The following is a 20,943-nucleotide window of genomic DNA, read 5'->3' as shown; positions in this document are numbered from 1 at the left end:
CCTTTATACCGACAGAATTACAAAACGATGCATCCGCATCCTTATTTTTTCTTATCGTCTTAAATAAACGTTATCGGTGCGGCCAGGTGTACCAATAAACTACTCAGGAATGAGTTACTATTGTTTCGAATTTAAAAGTAAATTTAACAATGGTTCTGTATATTTACTGGAAGGATTATTATATTTAAAATGCATATTATTTTAAAATTTGCTTCTTTGTCGGCAATCCGCATTCGTATGTAAGTAGGTATTTAATACTGTTTTTTTACTTATTTATTTATCATGATTCGTAAATGACATTCACAAGTTACACACAGGTTGACGTTGCCGCGATTTTGAATATAGTAAAATAGTGTACCTACCAGATGTAAAGCCACTATATTTAAAGCTCTTTAGAAAATGATTATTTTTGAAAAAAAGAAAATCTGTGTTGACTACATTAAAGTTTTATTCTATTTTATCCAACAAAAAAATACAAATTGCTATTCAAATGCGACAAGTGTTGGGTTTTCATGTTGTTCAATAAATAAATGAGAAAATACGAGTGATGTAATAACACACCTGTTGCGTAAAGGCCGCATAGCTGTCGCGATAAGTTTAAACACGCCAGGCGTGTGGGGCCGCATGCTCGTAACGCCTGTTTCGAATACGCTTCACCAGTGCTGAAAACACGCCTAGCGTGTAATCCTGCCGCACTCGTGTACCGTATTTGTTAATGTTAGGCAGCAGTCAACGTGTTAAATGATTATCACGGATTTTAAAAAGAAGAGTCCTTTTCGTATCGTGGTAGTCTATAATTCTGATAAAACGATCATATGCTGCTGATGTAGCCATAGGTCTGCCCGTCCTTGGACGGCGATCGAATGCTCCAGTCTCTATTTATCGTCTGTAAACTCGCTGCACCGAAGATCTGCTGATTCGAAGTCTTCGAGCAACCTCACGTTGTAAAGCGCCTGATTGAAGTAGAGCTACAGTAGTAGTACAGTATCCATTATTGACCGAAAATACACAAATGTTTGATCAATTGGTGGACCAAAACTAAGGAAATGATACGAAATATCCGTCTATCCTCATTGTAGAAAAAAATAACTCTAATCACTTATCTAGTCAAAAAAAGAGCAAATTGCTAGCATTGTGTTCGTTGATTGATTACCAAGTCAGATGACAGTACTTCACAATTAATTTATCTTCATTGTAACCATCGTGAAACACAATTTCTGCAGGTGTAACTTTTATAGTTGTAAGTTTTATACTTTTTGAGAAAATCGATTTAGAGTACCAAGATAGCGAGTGGCCCGGTTTATTTGCTCTGCAGTGTATAATGATAATCTCACAATAATCATCATCAATTTCTTATTGCTTATATTACTTAAATTATAACTTAAACACATTGCTTATTAAACACAAGAATCTACTTCGTAATAGTATCAAGGAACATATCTACAAGTTCAGTGTTGCGTGTGCGAAATATGCGAAAGTTTATATATGCACTCACAAGTAAGGTAGGGTCGAGTAGAGTCCACTCCAGTCCAGTCTTTCACGGAGGCTTTGAGACGCGTGATTGTAGTAGCTAATGAAGGCGTGATGCCATAGAACAACAAAGCTGGAAATTACTTCGGTCCTTTGAACTAGCCCGCCTCATATACAGACTCAGCAATATTTCCATAGTCACATGGTAGTATATCTTCCGCGTTTAAGTATCTTCTAAATGATGATCAACCGAATTTATTACTACTTAATCAGCTCGAGCCCAAGGTTGTATGGACTCGCAAGCCTCCGAACTATTAGATAGATTTTATCTGTAGAACCAAGGCGCCGATTTTGTGGAAGAGATTTATTTGAAAAATCTTAAATTAAGGTGCAGGATAGATAATTTTCGTCATTCCATAGCAGAAATAGATTTTAAGAAATATGATTTTAGGAAACAGAATCTCCATTTTGGTATATTTTTATGTTATGGAAATGCGAAGATATTAATCTGACCATTTATCGTACCGATTTCATACTCTTTCCCCCCAAATTCATAACTGATTTCGAATAATCCTTTTGCATTTCAAATAATGTTGTCCCGTCCTAGATCTAGTTCTAATCGGCACTATTTATATTTCTTGAGGAACTGAGCAAGATTTTCGGAGATAGAGGATGGCTCCTAACGATTAATAGCAAAATAGCTCTCAATTTATTATTATTTTCTCCAATAACCCAGATTTTATTAGTCATATATTTAGTTCTATTCTAGATTTCACATCGCAGCTCAACACATTATTATAAGAAGCGGACCCTGATACATTATAAGGATAATTCTTTTTCCAGCAAATATTAAATTTAGACACAATGTTCATAATTTAGATATTTTATATTCATAATCTATCATCAATAAATACCTCGATTTAAGGACGATGTAAAATGTTTTCCTGTTATAATATTTGTTGGAAATCGAAGAAACAATAAGAATGGAGGTTTGTATAACATATAATTCTTAAATAAGTTTTAAAGGCTGACCTTGATTTCATTTTCTCATTTTACTTTAATATTTATGTTAAATTCCTCAATGAGTTTTCTTGAAGCTATAAGACGATTGTTATGCTTAATCCGGAAGATTTACTTACTACATTTATTTCCACCTAACATATTGATGTAATCTGAAATACCCAATAATAATCGGGAATCGACTCTTACCGGATTAATAAATTAGTCTTCAAGTAATCATACTGGTTTTCAGAAGCATCCAAAATTTATTGCTAATGATCTCAGGCAAATAACAAGATTAATCATTTCTTGGAATCATTTAAGGGACATATCTTTCGATTGTGTCAAGAATAATTGGAAAATTCAAATTATATTAAGATAACTCCCTGTAAGCCACACCATACACGATCCATCGCAACCATATATAAGATAGAGTACGCCTCTGTATCGGGGCAGAACAGTCTGGACATTGCAAGGATTTTACATAAAGTCATGCGCTCCGAGTGTGTCCAGAATTCAGTAAAATTTTACGATGAACGTTGTGAAATATGCAGTTTGGTTCACAAAGGCATACTAAAAACTATAATAATATAACTATATAATATTTTTACATTTCTTATTAATTTTGATATATAATATAAATACAAAATGGTATCTATCGGCATTATGGGCAATGTCCGGTACGCGTATTCTGTAGCTTATGGTATACTTTTGGTCGCAACAAAGGGGTCGCCTGTGTATGGCCATTTGAAGCAGATCGAAATGCAACATGGCAGCTACTTTGACTTAAACTAATTATGCACATCGTTGTTTCGAAATGACTAACGTAAAGAATTGCATGTGTAGTGTACATATATTTATTAGTTTTATCAAAACGCTTAAAAAATAATTTATATGGAAATAATTAAAATTTCAAGACGTTTTAATTTTGCATGCTTATACGGTCCATATGATAACAGAAAATTCATATTTATCTGTAAGTTAATCATATTATATGTGTATCTCTATTTAATAAAAAGTATATGCAGTCATCAGCAGGGCTTGCACAAGCAGGAGACAAATTATATCCCCCGATTATATCCCCTGACAAGGGATACACTTAATTTGTCCACCTGCAATCATGGGAACATGGAATAGGAGAAGTTTACCCTCGATTGTTATCAAATATATTATTTGGATATTATTTCCACTATATGTGATTATAATCGAAGTAAACTACTCATCGGATACTTGGTTGCTGGATTAAGGGTCACAAGATAAGGATACAGAAGGCAGTAGTCCTTGAAACCGCGCGTATTGTGCATTCAAAAGCCCCGCAAGCGGAGAAGTGAATGATTTTTTTTATAAATATTTAATAGAGTTGTATTTATTTATATAGTTTAACATTGTTAAGAATTTAAAAAAAAATGAAAAATTATTAATGATAGAATGATAAACGCGGGTAAGCTTCTTCTATTACCTGTTGCCGTGCTTTGGCAAGTGGACACGTTGTAAGGGATAAAACCCTTTTCAGACGATATCATGTTATGAGAGGCCAGAACCTGAAATTCAGTGTGCTTTTAGACGCAACCTAAACGAGACACTACTTACTATCAATTTAATTTTTAATTTTAATTTTATCTTAAACACTGATATAGATTTCCTTGTGTGAACACAAATAACTGCTACGCTTGACGTGCATGTCTTTATAGACTCCTAATTTAAAATATTTATGCGATTAATCCAGCAATATATTTTATGGCTTGTTACCTAGTTTACTAAAATCATATAAGCTAATATTCTTGCTATTATAAATATTGGTAGTAAGTAGATTTACTTCTTATAAAAAAGTAATTTATTAAGTATGGCTGCTTCAGTATTTGTATATATAATCATTAACAATTTTAATATGTTGAAGAGGTTGCATTCTATTCACCACATGTACATCCATACTAATATTATAAATGCGAAAGTGTCTCTTTTTTAATTAGTTTGTTTGTTTGTTACCTATGTTCGGCTCATACACTGCACCGATCTTGTGGTGAAACTTACAATGGACCTTTACTTTGTTTGCATCTTGGAAACGGATACATAGGAGTTTGTTTTTATCCTGGAGGTGCACCCGGGAAGCGTTCCTGCGAGATTTATTAAAATAACCTTTGTTGCCTATGTTCAGCTATGCCAATTTTGGCAAACTTTTGCTAATTCAATTATCCTGGTGCTATTTTTTAATCTCGGGAAACGGTTTCCGTGGGATTTCTGAAAACTGAAGCAAACGTGGACCATGTAGTTGTGGCAACAGCTGGTACTTTATATCTTGTCGTATTGTGTTGCTTATTATTTACGTATACATTATATCTAGCTCATTTCTTCCAGAAGCAGCATATAACAGAAACCATGGGTAAAATTAGTGCAATGAATGCATTTAACAAAATATTTAGAAAGTCATATTATTTTTAACTTGGTGGCGCGCTTCACTCTGCAACGACACGCTGAGGACAAAGTAACTCGATAGCTCTAATCCGCGCTTAGTATCATGTAGATCGTAGATACGTTTCACGATGGTGTATAGTTTAAATTCAGCCGTAATTTTTATTCCATCTTAATACTTCGCAACCTACTATAGAACAACATGCAGAATCCACACTGTAAAATGAAATCTAATTTCAACTAATGGGAAACCACTGTCAGGCGCGGGACGTGCCCTGCGACTCGATGGATGTCGTGTGTACATCTCGCAACCTTGGGTTTTTCAGTACGGTGTCGCTATTTCAGATCCGTTGGACCTGCGCCCTTCGGTCATCCGAGCTACCATTGCTATTTTAGCCTCGCTCGTTAAGCTATATATGCAACGCTGACTCTTGTATCTACTGATCTATTCGTACCTGATTTGATCAAACCTTTCCATCGCCCGCGCAATGATTCGCCCGCATTATTGTAAACCCATACCTAAAAATACCATGTTTCGAAGCCATTTTACGTCTCGGTGATAAAATATTGGATGAATATATATTTGTAATTCGTTTAAAAACGAAGATAAGAAATTATACATTTTAATGTTGATCTATTTAGGTATATGGATGCACATCGTACACCAATATTTAAATGAATTTTAGTAATTATTTTAATTTTAAAATAATCAAAAGATACAACGTTGGAGAGCGTGGTTTCATATTGTAGGTACTAAATATCACTTGCCTAAACGGTGAAGGAAAACATCGAAGGGAAACCTGCATACCTGGGAGTTCTCCATAATGTTCTCAAAGACTACACTTCAACAGCCTGTTAGATTATGCGCGGTCTAAACCCTTCTCATTTTGAGTGGAGACCCGTAGCCCTTAACGAGAAAAAAAAACGAGGATAACTGACCTAGTTTCTACAGCAAGTAACCTCTACAAACCCCTGGTATACCCAAACTTCTCGGGTGTGAGTCTTTGGCCACTAGTTAACACTTACCACCGAGCCCACAAAGACGAGCCCCCAAGAGATTAAGCGTAAGGTAATGTCATATAAAAATTAATTAGGGGTATCGATTTAATATAACTGCCATACCACAATCAGGTAAGGCCGCAACCATCTTTGATCGCATCATAAATTTGGAACTAATAAATAACTAGTAAATATGTAAACCTTATGGTGCGACGGAGTCCGTCTGTCATTCCGTTAAAGTCGATTATTTCACTAACTAATAAAACTTTCGATTAAAAAAATTGACGAGGAGTACACGTGAAGTCAATATTCCCTTGTGGAATACCTACCAACTAATATTATAAATGTGTCCGTTTGTGTGTTTGTTAGTTGGTTTTTATGTTTCGCGAAACCGCTGCACCGATCTTTATGAAATTTGGCACAGGGATAGCTCGCATCCCGTAAACGTCGAAGAATATTTTAAAACTATTTTTCTATTATAAGATTTAATATTTTAAGAAATTTCATGATTTTATTTTAGTTAACGATACATGCGGGCGGAGCCGCGGGCACAGCTAGTAGTTGTATAAAATAGTGTTTAAAATTTAAGAAAATTTCTGAAAACCACTACTTACGCCTGGTGAGAGGCTTCGGGTGTAGCTAGTTAGCACCCTACAGATTAAGACGTGCCGTCAAGCAATTGAGTGTTCCAGTACATATGCCGCGTGGAAACGGGTATGAGTTAAACATAACTGCCGTACTCCGAACTGATTAAAAAAAAACACAAAACATTGTTTCGCCCCGTTTCCTAAACCCATTTATCGTTATACTTTTCGTTACATACTTTTTCTTCTGGAGTACTGAATACGGAGTGTAAAAGCAAAATGAATTTAAACTACTGACTACTTACGCCGAACAGTATTGTGCCGATAAATTTAATCTTAAATTTTCACACTTCAACTATTAATTTGTTTTAACTTTCTTTTCAGGTCGCCGATACTTTATATTTTGAACATACAATAAAATATTTTAAAAATATACCTATCAGTGCTTCATCTCCGTATTTTTCTTCTGGACGTATAGTACCTATTATTTCAAATTCGCAGAATAAAAGTGCGTTATTTATAGACTTTACTTAATTCTTCGATTGATCTGAAAAGTACATAGATATATTTTTTAATCATTTGCATAATTAATATTAACAGTTTAAATAATATTAGATCTTTATTTTAGAAAATAACTAAAAAAATAATTGTGGGTATACCTTCCAGCGATGCACTTTTGCTATTTTAATTTGAGTTTATGATACTTGATTTTTAAGGAAGGGAAGCGAAGATCTCTTACGGCATTATACGTGCTAACAGTATTTTTCTCTGCTCCTAATTCTGGAAAATTACGGAGTTTTGAGACTGAGAGTAATAAATAAAAGTCGCAGTCCTTTGATCACAGAGCTTTTCAGTGCCAGATGCTAAAAAAGCTTGATATCATAGATTAATGCTGGCATTATAGAGGAGGATCATCATACAGTCACAAACATTTGACGCCATTTGCATGCGGGTCCAACTGTTTTCAAGACAAGTATCCCACTTTTGTGCAACGACAACACTTTTGTGTTGTCGATTCCTAAATTTAATTAGAGTTTTGTAATTTTGAACCTACTGAACTTTTTTTATCTGACTTTGTTTGGGATTAATTCGCTCCCCCTATTATATATTAGGTATTAAGGTAAATTGGAGGCGTATGGAGTCTGACCCATCCCATCGAGTCAAGATAGTCTTTATTTTTGGAACGAAAGAAATTGGCCAACACTTCAATTTGCAGTACTAGCAGGCCGATTCACTATCACAGTTGTCACCAAATTCAGCTAACTACTGGAACTTTACACCCAAAATAACCTTTTAACTCCATATTTTGCATTCTGAAACCTAAGTTTCCAACTGAGTTCATTTGACCTCGGCTGGCAGATACAATTATTACGTATTGTATAATAATGGTTAGGTTATTTCACAGCAATATTCCACAGTGGCTAGCTAAATTTAGTGTCATTTGAGATACAGAATAGCCCTGCTAGTCCATGCACTTTGGTGATATTGTATTGCGTTAGTGCAGCAATTTTGGGATCGCGCAGGAACTTATTCGCAACAAACAAAACTATGCAAATTTACTAATTTTCTACGGTGGTCAGACAGCAATAACCAAAACAGAAACGGTGGAAGAACAAATTGACAACAGATTTTTAAAGTAAAGTCTGGGAAGCCTTGGAAGTATTGACACCTGTCCATTTGTTACATAAAAGTTTACTAGCAAGTCGCATTTTAATTAAATTTTTCTTTATTAAATATCACCATTGTCGAGCCTATCAACGTCCCCTAACGGGGCGCAAGCTTCCTCCCTCATAAAATAGGGATACTCATGTTATTTTCTGTATGCACTTCCTTATGGTTTTATCTCAGTTTTTTTGTAGTACTTATCATAAAAACGCTTATTTTAACTCCATTGACCCTTCTTTCGGTTCTATTTTCCAATATGAAACTTACAGCACACATCAACTCAAATCAAGAGTATTATCTATGTCTTCCCGCGTAAGAACACTACCCCAAAATTGTATTGTAGTACGGAGTATCAGTTGAAAATGAGCCTTATTTTTTCCCCAATCAGCTTGCTCGTGCCATTTTATTTATTCCTCTCAAGGGCCAGGAAGGCATCAGTAGCCCGTTTTGTGCTGCAAGAATGCGTGCGTCACGATTATCAATCACCGCCAGATGATCAATCAACCAGTTCAGCTTAACATATACACATAGGAGTGGACAGCACACGCCGAAGAAGAAAACTAGAAGTACAAGGAAATTATATTTATAAAGTTCTGACCTGATTTATCTTATGAAGAAAGTCGCTAATTTTAAATTTGTGGTAAGTTGTGATGTTCGGTCTAACTATTTAAAGGTCGAACGAGTATAAAATAAAATGATTTTATATCTCCCAACTACTTGTTGATCTCATTCGCTCGGTTACAAATAAGTTGAAGAGGCGAGCAGCGACCAGTAAATACATTTGCAATCGCACAGGAGTTACAGGGAGTAACCTTGACGAATCAGTGACAGACGTCTTAACATTCCGCGCGCAAATAAATATTTAGAAACCTACCTTCATTTTTATTCTTGAATTTCAAAAATGTTTAGTAATTGGACTTAAAATGACATTTTGCCATTCATGTAAGTAAAAAAAGCTAGCACCTGTTATAATGAAAAACCGTAATACTACTATTACTAGTCAGTAGTCGCATATAATTATGATGAATTTACCTACCGTTAGGACATCAAAATATTATTGTTTATTTCACACAAAGCTCCGTTAAAATTTTGGAGTTTAAATATCAATATATGTGATGTTTTGCTACATTAACTCTTAAACTATTTATTAACGCAAAGTTTGATTGTTTTTAGGTACGTATATAACTTTACTATTGACCCTATATAAATCATTATTGCTGCTACTTTGAAAATTGCATAAATTTTCTATGCAATATATCTATCTACGTGTGTTACGTGATTATTACTACATTTCAGAGGGAATTGACAGATAGTTTTGTTTTCGACTAAATGAACAGTATTTTCTTAGTTTTAATCTACACAAAATACGACTGATATGTGTATTATGTCGGTCGGATACAATGGTCGTCATCTACACATATTTGCTCTCAAATTCTAAGCGTTAATTTTTGAACTCAGGGTGGGTGGGGGTATACGTGCTTAATTTACAAGTAAAATAAATAGCAATCTGTCCTCAAATATCTTATGACTGTAAATAAAGCAACGTATTGCTTTATTTATGACATTTACTTGAAATTTTATTGTACAAACGTTGCTCAAGTTACCATATGTGCAACATTACCTGTCGTTAGCTATAATAATTTTGACACAGTGTGTGAATCATGCAACAATATTGTCAGAATAATCGGAACTTATATCGGTTTTAAAATTATAAATGCGGGAAAAAAAATGGAAATTCTTCAAAATATTACGTTTTTGTTATTTCATACTACTTATTTATTTTTTATTTTAATATCTCTGCGTTACATGCAACTATGAAACATTTACCTACATGTAAAGAAAGAAAAATAGATTCTTTGAGCATTAAAAACGCAGTAATAATTAATACATTGAAATAATTATATTTATCATTTCTTATTGTAGTTATATTTTGCCGAAATTTACTTAAGTAATGGTCTTAACTTTTTAGTTTTACATTTAAAGGGAAATATAAATACCTATTTATATATCAAGATTTACATTTCCAATTATTGATAAAAGGAAACTACTTGCATTTAAACTATAAAACTACGATCCTTCATGTTTAGCTGTTATTATTTTCATAAATAAAAAAATTGAGATTTTTTGTAATTTCAAGTATACTAACAATTTGTTTATGTTTACAGGTTTCGGTTTTCAGCTAGATATGGGCCCCTGTTTATAAATTAAGGTAAATTTTAATTATAAGTGAACTTAAGAATTTACAAACAAGTTTCAAATTTTTTATTTTACGCTTTTTCGAATGAATATTATATATAAGGGTTATTTAGGTAATCAATTACTAAAATCTATGTCATAAAAAGCGAAATACTATATACTTGCTGTCTGCTCTTGAAATTCCCGAAGGAATTCTAAGAAAATCCTTTAAAAATTTCGGAACTCAAAATTTGTATATGATTCTCTCTTATTGTTGTAGTTGTGGACTTAATTATTTGTGTTTTAGTTTTATATAGCGTAACACGATGTGGCTGTAGGTTACCAGCCACATCGTGTTACGCTTAAAGTCCCATTTAATTAATACATTAGCGGACCGGCGCGACATCGTCCGCGAATGAGCAGACTAAAAAAAATATTCGTATGTTGTCGCGGACTCTTTTATAGAACTTTAAAGAAACAACAATTCCGATATACTTACTACATACTTCCGTCGTTTGGCGTAACGTTTACCGTTCACGCATCGCACGCATCAGAATCTCTCAAAATGAATATTTTTTGCAGTTTTTGCCCCAGATTCCAATATAAATGAATCCTAGCTAGATCGATTTATCGCCCCCGAAATCCCCTGTATACTAAATTTTATGAAAATCGTTGGAGCCGATTCCGAGATTCCAATTAATTACTCGTTTAAAGATATAAGATAGGTAAAAAAAACAGCCAACTGCATGTTTTTTAATATTGTTTTCATTTTGTTTACAGCTGGCTTAAAATGCATCAACCCTGAGGAAATTGCTTGCTGACACTTACCCGGCAAAGGTAACTAACGTTTTATATAAATTTACAGCAAACTTTTATACGTAGTAAGTTTTTTATGTAAAGAAACTATGATGATTGTTTATTTTTGTCTTCTTTTCCCGACTGATGCATAATGATGCACTAAAACATATTATTATCTGACAAAGGATATTGACTCAGAGATATACCTTCAAATAACTTACATTACTAAATGAAAAATTTAAGTTTGAACGTTGGTTTTTTTCTTATCGCTTCCTTAGTTTTCAATGTCGTTGATTAATAAATTAATTAGTCGAAACGTAGAACAATAAAACGGTTGGCAATCTAGCTGTTTGATTTCCTGGGATAACAAGTACTATCTATGTTAATCTCCGTCCTTTCAACTAAATCTGTGCCAAAAATAAAGTTGATTTTTGCTTAGTTGCGCGGCTTGAAGGACAAAAAAAAACGATTAAGGGTTAAATTATAATTATAAGGGATAAGATTTTATAATTTTGTACTTATATAGACATAATTTTGACCGAATAATAACATTTTTAGCGTGAATTCAACACAACTTCTAAGTTAAATTAACACCGATGGCGGAATGTTAAGTACGCATTATTTCAACGGCCGGGGTAATGTAATGTTTTCAAAGTGTAAGTTATGTAAAATGAAAAGTTTTGAAGGTGTAACTTAAGTCAAACTTCCTTCTAAAGTTAAAAATAATGAATATTTATTTGTATGCTATGCGCAAATATTATCTTGATATTTTGTTCGCAGTGGCTGCTGGGACGTCCGCAACATAATCGATCACGCAAAACTTCTCTTTATCAAAATTTATATGTGGGGTTTTCTCTAAAATGAAAATGTTTTACAACTTTATCAGTGTTGTAACAAAATTCAATTCGGATTCAAATTTGGCTAAATTCTCTCCCTTTTTTTAATAAAGCTTCAAGAAAAACTTGCACCTTTTTAAGCAGCCATTGTACCCAATCACAAGGGGCTGTTATTAATGGACAAATATAGTATAATAGTTATGTGTAAAATATATTGTGAAAATAGAAATCTTCAGCAGTTTAAAGTAAAAATGTTATATTTTTGTACTAAAAAGTCTGACTAGAACTAGGTCTATGGAGTAATTTGATTTTCATAACACTCAATTTATGCAGCATTGCAATAAAATAACCACTAATGATAAATAAATACACACATTTTTATAGAATTATTATGATAATTATTAGAATGCAATAATTTAAACAATGTAAATCAATTAAAAATAGATAAACGTTTGGCGCGATATAAAATTAATCTTTGACCAATATGCGGGACACATCTCGGGAGGAGTTAACAACGTAAGCAATCGAAAGGTTAGTTGTATATATCAGTTCTTAAATCTTTTAAGTTATTTGGATTAAGTTAGAGCGGTTAGGGTTTATAATATAACTAGCTGTTGCCCGCGACTTCGTCTGCGTTTGATTTTGTTTTTAAAGTATTCAGTATCGTTAAGCCTTAAATGAGTATAGTAGTATATATATATATAACATATGACTGTCAATTAATTAAAGACAAATAATATGCAATAAAATAAAATTGCGACTATAATTAAAGATCTAAGCTATCCTATCTCTTAAGTTGGAGCAGACTGCTCACGGTGTGCCAATTTAATTTAAAATCGGTTAAGTAGTTTAGGAGTCCATCGCGGACAAACATTGTGACAGGAGATTTATATATATTAAGATAATATGAAAAAATTGGAGCTAGTACTTGTAACGGAAATTGTACTATATTTTACTCTTACTGTATAATTATGTGGCCTGTCGCTAACCTTGCTACGATTCTTATACCAATAACTTCAATATCTTAATTAGAAGGGCTTCAGGCATTATCCACCACGCTGGCGAATTGGCGATTGGTAGACTTCACACGCCTCGAGAACGTTATGGAGAACTCTCAGGCATGCAGTTTTCCTCACGACGTTTTCCCTTAAACGAAAAAGCAAGTGGTATTTTATTTCTGAAATTAATAATGCCCATAACTCCGAAAAGTTAAGAGGGATAGAACTCTGTCCCCGTAAGAAAAGCCGAAGCCTTTCCTACTGGGATAATCTCCGCCCGTTATAACTAATCATATCATATTTTATTTCAATAATTGCAATTAAATTGGTTCTAGTTACGCGACATAAAATGATGATTTTTTGATTTTTGTCTTCTTTTCCCGACTGATGCATAATGCTGATATAATCATTTATTTCTGAACACACTATAACAATTCAGATATTAATATATTTATATTTAAAATTAAATTTAATGTGGCATTTTTCTTGTTCCAGATTGCCAAGCTGTTATTTATGTTGTACATTTTCCTATCAAAAATGCTTACAAATAAATTAATGTTGTTAATACGTTATTATTGTTTGTTAAATTATTGAGTTATGCTGTTAGAGTTATGTTGATTGATGTAAGATTGTCTAAGTTGTCCATTGTTTTATGTATAAATGTAATTTTTTATTAGTCTAATTTATATTACAATAAAATGGTGGTATACCTATATGCAGTAATATTGTTTTTATTTAATCCCCATCGTCTCATAAGGTCGACGTTGATCAGTAATATGCTAGATTAGCTGTAAGTCGACAGTTTCCGTGAAAAATAAAAAAGAAGCTTATTCAAATAAGTTATAAAGCTTATTTAAATAAGTTCATTAGTCAGTTCATTAGTGAAATAGGCAATATGTTCATGATTATTGTCTGAAAAAACAATTTAAGTAGATAATATCATATTAATATTTAAAAGAAAATCCGGACACTGTTTATTTTAATGTGAATGGTCTAGTGCAACCCTCTCGAAGTTCTCAAACGCAAAATATTCTTCAATAATTAAGATTAGCGTTATACGAGATGTAAATATTAACGTATTTTTACTTTTATTAATTAATAAGCTAAGAATATAATTTTTTCTTGATCTTGTATAGCACATTTACTACATTATTGATCGATGGATGTAGACCTGGAATTTGGTTTGCGGGATTTAACGACTACTATCACAATTTGCCGCTTGAAACAAGCTGCGCAGGACCGTGGACCTTAGAACTCCATACAAAAGCCCTGTGTCCATCTGTGGTGGACGTCTATCGGTTAAAGTAATCGCAATATGATAATGATAATGCGAGACAATCAGCTTGACATGCCCAGAGACATTAGGGTGGCTAAATACAAATTCAGGCTGGTAAGTAATTAAATTTTCATGATAAACAAACCCACAAAACCTACCCACCTACTTTGGCTCAACCTGGAACTCTAAACCAGGTCCCCGAAATTCGTAGTTTCACATTCTAACCACTAGAACAACAAGGCTACCTACGTAAATTATTAATGAACCGCACCTTTGAGGAATTGATAATTACAAAATATTGTTATAACTTTGATGGACGACGGAAATTGGTGGCAAATATGCGTTGTGTGCTGTGTGACGGGGATCGAATGCGAGCACAAAACGTTAAATACTAAGCTATCATCTCCAAATGACAAATTCTATACACATATCTACCAAATTCTACCAGGTGTTCCCAAAGTCTGCTATCTCAGACTTGCCACAGCCTGCCGGAAACAACGATATCTGAAAGTAATATGAAGGCCACCCATGCACCAACCTGCTTCAAGAGATAAATAAATCAACCAACTAGATACTAATGCCCGTTTTCACTAACGACGAACAAGGCAATGCCTAAGTAATAAGTAACACCTAATCTAAGGAGATTCCTATTTATACATTTATCTTTCACTAATCGATTTTCACTAGGCGGCAGCTCATAAACTTAAATTGTCTATGATTTCAAACCACAAGAAGTCGGTTTCTATCTGTAACATATTTCAGTTTTGGTATGGATTTAATGCAAAAAAACTGAATTTATATTTTATTTATCTGTCACGTGTAAGGTTAGTAATTCCCCAAACATTACGCACCGCCAAATCGATGTCGTAACTTTAGATGGCGCCTAGCGTCGTTAGTCATCATTTATGTTTTTTAAAGTTTTTTTCTTTATGCATTACCTTAATCATTAGGCATCCGTTTAATTGGATTAGTGGAAACGGACATTAGTATATTCTAATTTAAAATAAATTACCTTTAATCAGTGGGTTTATGGGTCCTACTGCATTAGAAATAACGAAGTAGGTAGGTAGACTAGACATATTGTGTAGTGAGCGAGCGTTTCTTTCAAGATGTTCCAGAAGTTTATTGAACACTTAAGGTGATAGTCTAGACTACTTAAATAACACTACGTCTTAGTTTAGTGCGACATTTAGTAGATGTAGTTTAGTAATCGATTAACAGAAAAACACAATTTATTATAACAAAGCATAATTATACTTCAGCGTATTTTGACTCATTTCGTGTACGTAGATAAAAGTTTCCGGTATTCTTTGGATCTGCAGGATAACCCATAGAAGTAGTTTGATTATTTTCACATTCTCCTTTTTCGAAGTTCTCCCAACTTTCACAGGCGTAAGCGATGAATCCCCCTTCAGATGTATACCCGATAGATTCCTCGAAATAATCATGGGATCTACCGTGACTGCATGCATCTAAACAAATAAAAAATAATTAAATGTAAGTGCTAAGTCAGATTTATGAAGAGTTAGAACCTGTTAGAGTTTTTTTTGTTTTTTCATTTGCCCGTTGTCAAATATATTGTAAGAAAGAAGAAGCATAGCGGTGATAGCCCAGATGTTCGGCTTCACTTTCGGAGAGCCGAGTTCGAACCCTGCACACGCACTTCTAACTTTTCTAAGTGATGTGCTTTTTAAGTAATTAAAATATCACCTGCTTTACCAGTGAAGGAAAAACTGACTGAGAGTTCTGTATAATCAGTGTTCTCAAAAGAATGTTATGGCCACCAATTCGCACCGGGCCAGCGTGGTGGACTACGGCCTAAAATCCTAGGAGAGAGAAATTATAGGAGATCTTGGAATCTATATCTTGGAGGAATCTTGTTGGCTGGTAATGGGTTGATATGATATTAATGCTCGGTGTCCTAGGCTACATCTCTATAGAATCTCATCTCTATAAATTAAAAACGTGTAACATTTAGAGCTTAATATCTCGGGGTGCGAATGCTAGCCCTACTGGTTAATCTTCAAAACGGTTGAATTGATATATATAGTATTCATAAACGTGAAGAGTATTTAGAGCTTAAGCTCTGAATAGGTTCAGCGCACAATATTCTGCCTGCTCGTATAGGTCATATTTGAGAGCTATGGTGTTGGACACAATCAACGGATAGCGCCGTGCACGTGTGCATATAACCATATATGTAAAGATAATAAATAATGTAGACACGGAAATAGAAGGCGATATCGGAGAAGTCTTTGATACTAGCACAACTTATTTCAGAGGTAGACTGTAGGGGCAGCTATTTGCACTAGTTCTATTTGCATCAAAAACTTGCACTCCTTTGTGCAAATAGTTGCACCTTAGTTTGGATTCTATCTGTAAAAACTTTTTTGATGCCCCGTCTCGTTGTAAACACCGAGGCCCAGTCACCGATTGCTCGTGTAAAGGTGCATTTACAGCAGCGAAAAAAACGTCGACCCGCTCGATCGCTGCGACGGACCTTCCGTGAATTCACGAACTACGAGTATTACAGCAGAATCAAATTAGCGTATCCGACAAAACATAAATTTCACACGCATCGAATTAGCGTATCGGAAAAAACATAAATTTTAGAAAAGAAAGTTATTTAATCTATAATATATAGTAATAATAAAAACATTATTTTCCATAATTTGAAATAAATTTAAGCTTCTTTTGGAATTAATTTTATTTGTCGGTTACGCTTATTCGGCGGTAAAGGCTCGAAACATTGTGCATTTGTAAACGTCGGAACAGTGGCATGCCCATTACAAAACAAATAAACGAAAGATATACTGTTGCAACAACATACAAATTCAGTCGATGCACAATGTTTATTCTGAATTATAGCCGTATTTCTTCAATTTCGGCTTTGGGTTAATATGCACCTATTTATCTCTCATTAAAATGACTTGACAAGGTTACGTACGTAAAATTTGTCGTACGCCACCACATCCCGGTTGCGTCGGCATACCATTGTTGGGATAAAAGTCGGCGTGACCGTAGCTTCTTCGGTAACCAAACACTCCTCCGCAAGTGTGTATGATATCTACAAAATCTGCGTCAGTCTTATCTAGACGGTAATCTGGCGGCATTATTGGTAGTTCAAAGAGAGGACGTGCTGGATCCAGACCTGAATTTCAATAAAACGGGTATGCAAGTAAATGAAACATTTCGTTATTGTGCATTAAAAATTAGCTGAAAACCAACGATTCTGCCCTAACATAGATTTTTTTTGATATTAGTCAGTTTACTTACTCAGGTAAGTTTATTTCATAAAATATTTTACAAAATAATGTTTTAACCCTATAAAGTAGGTATAACAAATCAGCACATTAGGTACAGCACCCTAACGTCCATAGTTGGTCCGAGCTTGCACTACGCATTGTCACTTCTACTTCGCGACTCGTTGAGCTATGTCGGTATCTTTAGCTCTTCAACTGATCTCCTCATTTCTAGTGATGCCATAAAGATACTCCGAGCAAGGCTACATCCAATCTCGTAGTTCTAACAGTAACCTAACTTAACTAGTTTTGTTGACCATTTTGAGAAAAGGAAATAATCTTTTATTGGCATTGCCTTTACATTATTTTATATAATTAATAAATTCTTAGAAACCGTTATCATTCTGAGAGGAGACCTGTGCCCGTAGTTGACCCGTACTTAATGGGTTGATAACGTCGATGAATATATTAGTCGTAACATAGCTGTCCATAAGGTCGAGAAATACACTTATGCTTCTACCGATAGAAGAATATGGACCCATCAGTCCTCGTACCACCATCGGTTAGAAAACCTAGTAAGATCGGAATAACAACAGGGAAATTCTCTCACGCGTACCTACCTGTTATACGAAATATTTTTTCTGTTGAAAGCATTCCAGCATAGCCCATTACATGTGCTCCAAGACTGTGCCCAATTAAATGAATACTTTGACCCTTCAACCCGTACGTATTGATTAAAGTTCCGAGTAATTTAGCGACTCTTCCCCCCACGTATCTAGTGCTGATTGCGGCAAGTGGATAAATCTCATTTTTTGCTAAATCATACCAGTCTACTGTTATCACGTTCACATCATATTCTCTTAAGAGAGAGTTTTTTGTATTCTGTAACCAGTCAACGGTTTCCCCAGTTCTCCATCCATGGGTCACTACTCTAACATCATTAGATTTGTTGAAATATTCACTCTTAATAGGTTCATCAGTTTCAGGTATAACAAGGGCCTCTGGTTTATCCTCGTTATTTCTGTAAATGATTAAGATGATAAGTAAATTAAGGTAGGTGCATACTTAAAGGAATATAGTATTGAACTTTTAGAATTTAAATCTAAAGTTTGTCGCAGCTGACGCGAAAAATATCTTGGGCATGATGTTTATATGGGGAGGGAACGCAGGGTGTTCACAGTAAGAGCAAACCTGTTGGAACGCAGGATTGCCCAGTGTACGGACGCTGTAAAGGTCACACTGCCCAAATCAGTGCATTATTACACTCTGCTAACCTGCGGATCCTATACTTTTCAGGAAAATATCCTAGTACGTAGGTCCGTCACACCTATTGGCTGCATTTATACACACATGTCGTGGACAGTGGCTAGTTTTATTGTAATTGGTTCTTGTTTTTATGATTATGTTATGTCATGATCTGTTTTGTGTTTTAAATAAATAAAAAATAAAATAATACGTTCATGATGCTGCTCCGGTAAACGCGGTTCTGAAGTGAAGTGAAGTGAGTGAAGGTTCAGCAATGTTTGCTAAAACGCAGAAAGCTAACTTTGATACCATTGGTAGTGTGAGATTGTCTACCTCCGTATACCTACCTAGGTAATTCGATAGCGTGAAAGTGACATACGTCTCGTATGGCATCGAAAGAGTACCTGATCATATTACTGTGAAAAAGTACCTATAAAGGAGATGGCTGAATGTGCTGTCAACTCAAGTGACAACTCAAAAGTGCTTAAATACTTATTAAATGTAATTCATATTACCTAGTATATAAATAAAAATATGCATCACCAACAATGAAGTGCTCTGTGTCTTCGAGTATTGTTGACAAATTCAATACAATACTTGATCCGTAGTCATCCACGAAATACAACCAGTCCCCTTCGTTATTTTTCTCAACATCCTCCAGTGTTGTACTGTAACTGAGACTCGTGAGGAACGCTGAAATGGTTTTGAGATGAAATACCGAAAGTTGGTTTAGCGGTGACATCTAGGTAGGTAGGTTTCGGTCTACTTTTCGGGCGGACCAAGACCGCTCCCGGGCTCGCACCTTTCTTTTAAATGATGGTCCTGATGGTAAGTGGAAACCATCGCCAATAAGCTACGCTTCGCAGGTAATGCATGCAACACATCCCGCAAAGTGTTGCTCTGTGTCCAATGACCTGAAGCATAGATGTTAAGCCACTCTTCTCTTCTTCTTCTTAGTCGTTACAGTCTTGACAGACTTGTCGTGATGGTCATCTGATTGTTGTGGCTTGACAATCCGTCGCCACTCTTCTCTAACGGTTGCCTTTCTTGCCCATTCATGTAGAGGAGCCTCGATTGCGGCCTTCACTTGGTCCGTCCATCATACGTTAAGCCACATGTGCCTGTAATTACACCGGCAACCACGCCCTTCAGGCCGGAACACATCATTGAGACAATACTGCTTAGCGGCAGAAATAAGCATGGACCTCTAGCTTTTTTGGGGCTATGTGCGCTTTGCGCGATTAATGACACTTTTTTATTCTTTGTTGCTTTTATAAGTGAATATAAATAGACAAATGTTGAGATAAAACACTAATCTTAACACTCATGATATATTTTTTTTTTAATTGTTTTAAAAATACACATACAGTCACACGGACGTCCAAGACAGCACGTCTTGGACGTCCGTGTGACTGTATGTGCGGATCACGATAACGAGCGAAATACTTCACTTATAGAGTTGGTTTTTTTTATAGGCTTCAGTATTTTGAGGAATAAAACCCTATTACTTTTCACGGTATAATTAGATGTAGTTTTATTTACAAATAATTAATCTCAATTTTAATTGTAATGAATGAGATTATGAGGCGTGCACTTTTGGATTTTCCAACTATTTTACGTTTGTACGCGACATCGTAACGAATCGCTTGGCGTCACGTCTTTGTCAGTACAGTGGTAACTAATCACGGATGAAACCTCCTACCAGGCCAGACTAAAGAAAATTCAGAATTATGATAAGACACCGGGAGGTATCTTTGCATCGTTCGAGGTGCATCCATAATGCAGTCGTATTTATATCAAAATACCCACCAACTCAATGTCATGAACATAAATAATTATCAAAAGTTAAATTATTTACCCACTTTATAAATTTACTGTAACAATTATATTGCCTGCAACAGCGCTACGCCAGGAAAGTCGTCAAACTATATAATAACATAGGGGACAAGTTATATTATGTGAATGATCTGTAAGTTAATGGAAATAAAATTATCATTTTTATTTTTTACCTAAGAACACACCAGTCACGAGCGATACATCGAAGTAATGTTCCATATTTGTTAATGTTAAACTGTTCTCGGTTTAGAAAATATTAGATAATATGACTGGCTAAGTAATGCACATGGTTATTTATTAGTATTCAGTTACGATAAGTTCCTGTCGAATAATAACTTCCGTTAATTAACATGGTATGTATTACTTAGATATGTATGCAGTAGGGCGTACTCAGGGGGGGCACCCTTCTAA

At 34.7% G+C, this 20,943-nt stretch overlaps 1 protein-coding gene across 1 annotated transcript in view; it reads left to right on the top strand.

Annotated features, from left to right (window-relative positions):
* The window catches only part of LOC120627295 (hrp65 protein), a 31,031-nt gene extending 19,038 nt beyond the window's left edge, over positions 1-11,993 (top strand). Inside the window, exons 12-14 of the transcript XR_005658903.1 lie at positions 10,292-10,335; positions 11,082-11,138; positions 11,880-11,993. The gene's annotated coding sequence lies outside the window, so the exon portion shown is untranslated. The remainder of the gene's footprint in view (positions 1-10,291; positions 10,336-11,081; positions 11,139-11,879) is intronic.
* The last annotated feature ends 8,950 nt before the right edge of the window (positions 11,994-20,943 follow it).

The sequence above is a fragment of the Pararge aegeria genome, chromosome 11 (genome assembly GCF_905163445.1).
Source record: "Pararge aegeria chromosome 11, ilParAegt1.1, whole genome shotgun sequence".
Taxonomy (NCBI): Eukaryota; Metazoa; Arthropoda; class Insecta; order Lepidoptera; family Nymphalidae; genus Pararge; species Pararge aegeria.
This window is presented reverse-complemented; position numbering and strand designations above follow the sequence as displayed.